The following is a 7,461-nucleotide window of genomic DNA, read 5'->3' as shown; positions in this document are numbered from 1 at the left end:
GCATATGGTATGGAGGCGGTTCAACCGGTAGAGTTAGAGGTCCCTTCTCTACGCATCCTGCTGGAGAGCCAAGTCCCCGAGGCGGAATGGACCCGTAGAAGGTACGAGCAACTCACTCTTCTAGACGAACGACGACTCAACGTCTTGCATAACATCCAGCTATACCAACGACATATAGAACGGGCATTCAATAAGAAGGTTAAGCCTAGGAATATCCAGGAGGGCGACTTGGTACTCAAATCAGTTCGAGCACCGTTACCCGTCGATCCGAGGGGGAAATTCAAACCCAACTGGGACGGGCCATACCTGGTCAAGAAAATACTTTCGGGGGGCGTAGTGAGACTGAGTGACCTAGATGGGGAGGATTTTACAAACCCGACCAACCTAGACCAACTCAAGAAATACTACCCTTGAACCATAGCAACCAACGACCTAGCCTAGTTTTACAACTAGCAACCATATCAACCCCTTTTCAAGTCAAGTTCCTCAACATGTTCTGATTTGAAATTGCATGTTTTATCGAGTCTAAGTTGCGGCACCTTGCCCGTTTCAAATGTCCTTTGATCTGTCAAAGGCAACATCCATTTGAACTGAAACAAAAAAACCCCTGAACTACGAGCATGGTTTGATTTCACCTCTTCAGGTGGATACGTAGGCAGTCCCTCTTATACCTGAGGGATACAACCACAAAACCCAATCAAATCTACAAAACGTTTCGAACTACGATCATGGTTAATTTCACCTCTTCAGGTGAATACGTAGGAAATCCTTTCTTACACAAGAAGGATACAACCATTCCCACAATAAAAAAAAAAACAAAAAACAACCATTCCCACAATAAAAAAACAACCATTCCCACAATCAAGAAACAACCATCCCCATAATAAAAAAAACACTCCCACAATAAAAAAACATCCCCATCAAAAAGGAAAGGGAAAAACATTCCCCTTTCCCACAAAATAAAAAAAATAAGCCTTTCTCCCTTTCCACAAAATACCACTTTCCCAAGTGCAAATGTTTAGGACGATTCAAATCGAATTGCCTTTACCAAATGGATGGAAGAAACAAGCATTCACAATTTTCGACACGAGCAATCCTCTTATTTAATTAATAATAGGAGGGATTATATTTTCAACAACAAATAAAGCTCGACAAGTCTAGGACTTGTCAAAGCTAAGGTGCCGACTAAAACACCTCAAATAATAAAACTAGCACAAAACACACAATAAGTAGCTAGTACAACATAATTAAAACTCACAACACTAATACAACATAATAATAAAACGGGTAATGGAGGTCTTGAATCTTCCATTTTACCCTTGCCTTTTCCTTCGGGGTACATCTTCCCCTTGTTCTTCTTGTTGGCCTGCCTAGCATGGACTTCCTCCTCGGAACGGATCCTCAACGGATCAAAGACGGCGATGACCTCCGGTCTAGCACAAGACCCCATGTTCGACCCAAAACGAGCCAATGCACGGCTCACCATACTCTTGGGACCCGAACTCCTCCTCTTCGGTGGTCTCATCACATCCGGGCTAACTCCATCAACATACTCCTCAAAGAAGGCAAGGTTGGCCTTGGCAACCTCTCGGTACTTCAAGTCGACAACCTCGTCCTTACGGAATTTGGACCTCTCTTCCAAGGACGGAGCTCGTGACCACTTGACATAAGCGGGAGTCACCCATGTCGTGGCAACGGGGTTTGGTACCTCCCAAAGTGGCCGAGTGGCCCACCATCTTTCAAAGATCTCCCCAAGCTCGGAGTTCCGGAAAACATTCTCTTGGACAAGAGTATCTTGAGCGGGCACCTTTTGTTGACACCCCCTTTGCCTCATGAGCCTTTCGGGATAAATGAAGGAAACAACCTTCAAACCCACCACCATCAAAGAACGAGGACTAGCACCCGAAACGGGCAACCCCGTGAGGACCACCTTCCTCCGCCAATCTCGCGGCCCAATAAGCCTAGGTAGAAGCAAAACTATCCGGGTACAACTTCTTCCTCATGGTAAGGTAACGGAAGGAATAAGAAGAAGAATCAACCGGAGGCTCTACATACCTTAGCCTCTCCAATAGCCACACTTGAAGGATCCTTGGGGACCCAAAAGAGGGAGCTTCTCCACAAGAGCCTTCCTTGTCCAAAGCTTGGATGATATCTCCAAGCACCAACCATGATGGATCTCTACCATGCTCCATTTGCTCAATCACATGAATAAGGGTCATGCTACCATAACATATTGGCCCCTTCTTCTTCTTCTTCAAAACATCAACAAAGAGGTACACATGGACAAGACAAAAGGCAAGAGCCCTTCTCCTAGCCACCTACGAGACATTGGCATCTAATCGATTTGAAAAGATGTTGATAAGAGCCAACATATCCACACCATGTGGAGCAAGAAGGGAGTTTATTTGACTTGTTGACAAGCCCAACATGGAACGGAATTTCTCCTTGTAGCACAACCGAGTCGGAGGAAGCACCGGAACACAACTCGGCCACCCACCAATGGCTCCAACTTCTTCGACAAGAGGACAAATTTCACCTTTCGGGAAAACAAAAACATGGTGTTTCGAATCCCAAATGTTGGAATATGTGTCCTCCGACAATAATGCGATCACAACTGTCGATCATGATGATCACATGTTTAAGTCTCATTTTAAAGAATACAATTGGGAACTGGTCCACACATATCGGTAATGATTGGCTGACTAGAGTTTGACATTACTGTCATGGGACAGTGGTGATCAGTTGATCCTCTTAGGTCATACCTAAAGGGTAACACTCTTAATTGATTATTTAATTGATCGTATGACGATACGGGTTAATTAAATTGCTTAAAATTGACGGACGATTTTGGAAGTAATATTTACGTATCTGATTATAATTTGATAAAATAAGATACGGTCTAAGTGATCGAATTGTTTTATTACTTAGATGAAATTATTGTTTAAGGAAACAATTGCATTTGAATGAATTATTTATTATAAATACAAGATGTTGTGATTTATAATTGGTAAATTATTTTGGTACAAGTAATTATGAATTACTAAGCCAATTTTGTACATGACGTATTTTTATTAATGCGTTGATTTTTAATATGTTAAAAATACATAACAATCTTACATGACTTGTGACATGTGACAAATTGACAAATTGAATAAGATAAAATGGAATCCATTTTATCTAAAATGGACCGAAATAATGGGGTGATTTAGGATAAATATTGTGTTGATTAATTAAGTGGAAAACATAATCATTTTACCTAAACCTAGCCATGCATACCTAGTGCCTCTTGTGAAGAACACCTTGCTCATGCATTGGCAATCAACCCCAGCCCCCCCACCCGGTTTTGTCCATAGAGAAAGGCCATGGGTTTTCTCTATAATTTTTACCTATTACACTACTTCAAGAGTTAGAGTAATTTCATTCAAACATCATCTAAAAATATAGTTTTAGAGAGATAAAAATTTCTTCCTTCTTCTTCCTCCTCTTGACCGAAATTCCAAGAGGACAAAAATATTTTGGGTCAATTTTATTTAAATTAATATTGTTTTAGTATTAATAATATTAATTTTATTAAGAGGTTATCTTGGGTATTATTCCTTGGGAGGGATTCTATACTTGAATCATTTGTTCATCCATATTAGGAGAGCTCAAGAACAAGTGTGTAGGAGAAATCTCTTGTGCCCTTTGATCCGAAATATCAATGTAAGAATGATGATTTCTTCTCTATATTTACTTATGTTTGCATGCATAAGATCAATATTTAATTTTTTGACAAAATTAATTCATCACATATATGAATATGTAAAGTAATGAGATATAGATTTCTAACAAGAGGTATCACGAGCCTTAGGTTGTTTGCATGCAAATCGGTTATAGTTTTTCCGAGTTATATTCTGAGTTATACGATTAACATATAAAACTTATAAATTTTTATTTATTATGATATATCACGAAATCAATTTTGCATGCTAAATTTTCTGATCCTAAAATGTATTTAGGATATTTTGGTTAATTTATGGATTTTTATTGTTCATTTTATTTAATAATGTCATTAAAATGAGATTTTATGATAAAAATGTCATTTTCGGACTAAAATTAGCTAAACTTCGAATTTTCCAGTGGTTTTTGGATATGTTTTCACGTATATTATTTTTAGATGACCTGTAAATTTTCATAATTTTTGGAGTTTTTATGCTCGAAATATGGATTTTTCATTGTAAAAATAGAATTTAAATGAAAAATAGGTTAATATGAGAAATATTTCGAATCTGGTCATAACAATTTAGTATGTTGTCACATGAAATTTTACAAGATGTGTGTAAAATAATAGGCTATAATGCAGTCTTTATGCATAATTTATGAATTTTTGATGAAAAATAGCATAAATAGTGACTTTAATTAGTGAATAATTGCTAAAACATACTTCATGACTAAGGAAAAACTTTACATGTTGCTTTTTATTACCTTTTTCAGATCTAAAATTGAAAAGTTGATAAATATAATTTTTCTCATGTTTTTATGATTATTATTGATAAATCCGATAAATCGCAACATTGTTTTTCCCGATAAATTTCGAAATTTTTAACCTAAGTTTTTGGATATTATGAGTTTCATGGTATTTTTCCAGAATGTTCATGAGTTTAAAATTTTGAATTTTGAATTTATTTGAATTTTTTGTGATGTATTTGAAGTTTATAGCATTTTATTGTAATTTTGAGTCCATTAATGAACAATTTTAAGTAATATAAGTTAATTATAGTCAAATAGTTAGTGGAGAATAATTTTGAGTCCTAAATTGGTTAGGGTAATTAACTTGTGCATAAATATGAATTTATGTAATTATAGTGATTTTAAAAGGATAAATCACGCAAATCCGTAAAAACCGATTAATATACGATATTGGCTCTTTAAAGGCAATTTAGCATAAAATTGGGCATGTTCATACATATTATAATGCTGCATTTTATTTATGATTGTCATAGTTTTATATTATGTAATTTTTGAATCATGTAATTTTACTTAGTATGGCCTTAGTTTTTTAATTGGTATTACCCGAAATGTATGGGAATATCGATTCGGTTGTAATTTATTGTGATCTCGTATCACCGTTTTGTAATTTAATAGATTTATTTTATTTTAATTACAAATGTATAATAGGAAATTATGTAATTTGTTATGTAATTTATTTATTCCGGAGATCCTTGAAGACGGTGTCACTCGAGCAGGCGATCCATTAAAGACGGTGTTACCTCGAGATGTGTGCCAAAAACCGAATTTCAAGGGACCAATGGAGTTGGTTTCCGAATATGTAATAGTTATTTAGATTTTCTATTTTAGGAAGGTCATACTAGGATTTAAATTTATGCTTTGCATTTTATTTATATGTCGCATGCATCGCTAAATCGCCATAACTAAAACATGCTTTACCATTTTAATCGAGTTTATCGACCGTGTCAATTAGAATTATCGTAGTTCACCGCTTTAGTTCACTTAAAACGTGATAGATAATAAATTGACATGACCTCTCGGTAAAATAATCAATTGAGACATAGCCTTACCAAAAAGTAGAAACCATGAAAACCTATTTCGTGAGGGAGTGCACTCGGCCACACCGGGGTACAAACCTTGTTACGTAGGGGAAGTGGGTGATAAATGTCTATCCACCGAATTCATGTTGATGAGGGTTTCATTGGCCACACCGTGCCCAAGTTAATGTGGGTTTGGATCATGGACACATTTATTCGAAATTTGGATTGAGATCAACGGAAGTATTCGTGACCGTAGTCGCATGTGTTCCGGGCTATAGATAAATATTAGAGTAATTTTATCGACCAACAGTTCTAAAAGTAGAATCGATTAAAGCGTTAATCCACCGAGTTATATTGATAAGAGTTTCATCAGCCACACCGTGCCCAAGTTAATATGAATTTGGGTCTTGGAATCATTTATAATAGTTGGGTAGAGGTCACTATATAAATGCTCATATCTTGTTAATTTATTTACAAGTATGATATTAAAAAGGCAAATGTTAATATTTCCTTTCCTCCAAACGTGTAGTTCATTACAATGAATCCATCGAACGCTACTACACCGATAACTATTGAGTCTTGCCACAATGTTTTTGACGACGTTTGCTTCAACAATGATTTCAACACTACTAGAGAACTTCATTTTGGGATTGGTTCGGATGGAAACCTAAACTTCATCACTTTTTCAAAACCTCCTACAAGATCTCTTGTGAGCCGGTCTCAGGAAGACCGCCTCATAAAATCTATAGGATCTTTGTCCTTGGAAGATAAAGATGCCAAAACTAGTGGGAGCTCAAACAATCAAGTTCTTGATTCAAAGGGCAAAAGGTTCAAGAAGAAGGGAAAGAAAGGGAAAAACTTCAAGCAAGTTGAAGATGAGTGCCATTATTGCTATGGCATGGGACATTGGCTTAGGAATTGTCCCATATATTTGCGAAATATAAGCGAAGAAATCATCGTTCCAAAAGGTAAAATTCCTAAGGAAATTTATGTTACTGATATAAATTATACTTCCACTACGACATGGGTACTGGATACCGGTTGTGGTTCTCACCTTTGTAATCATTTACAGGGTTTAAGAGACGTGAAGAGGCTTAGCAAAGGAGATGTGGATCTACGCCTTGGAAATGGAGCTCGAGTAGCGGCCAAATCCAAAGGAACTTATGTATTAGCTTTGCCTAATGGATTTCAGGTACATTTACATAATTGTTTTTATGTGCCTACACTCTCTAAAAACATTATTTCTATCGCTATGTTAGACATGGACGGAATTTGTTTTGTCATTAAGAACAATCGTTGTACTATATCGAGGAATGATTTGGTTATAGGCCAAGCTTCTTCCATTAATGGCATTTACATTTTAGAAACCTCGAATCCGACTAATGATATCTATAACATTCAATCAAAGAAACTCAAATCAAGTGACCCAAATGAATCGTTCATTTGGCATTGTCGATTAGGTCACATAAACGAGAATCGCATCAAAAGATTAGTTTTGACTAATGTGATTACACCATTTGATTTTCAATCATATGGAACATGCGAATATTGGCTTCTTGGCAAAATGACTCGAAATCCTTTTAGTGGTAAAGGGACACGAGCAAGTGAGCTATTAGGACTCATACATACCGATGTGGGTGGACCAATGAGTATCACCGCTCGTGGAAATTATGACTACTTCATAACCTTCACCGATGACTTGAGTAGATATGGGTATATCTATTTAATGAAGCATAAAAGTGAAGCGTTTGAGAAATTCAAGGAATTTCAAAACGAAGTAGAGAACCAATTGAACAAAAGAATTAAGGCACTACGATCCGATCGTGGTGGAGAATATCTTAGCCTTGAATTCGACTCACATTTGAAAGGTTGTGGTATTATATCACAACTTACTCCACCCGGAACACCACAACTCAATGGTGTTGCCGAAAGG

Source organism: Silene latifolia, chromosome 6 (assembly GCF_048544455.1).
Source record: "Silene latifolia isolate original U9 population chromosome 6, ASM4854445v1, whole genome shotgun sequence".
Taxonomy (NCBI): domain Eukaryota; kingdom Viridiplantae; phylum Streptophyta; class Magnoliopsida; order Caryophyllales; family Caryophyllaceae; genus Silene; species Silene latifolia.
Note: the sequence above shows the minus strand (reverse complement) of the source record.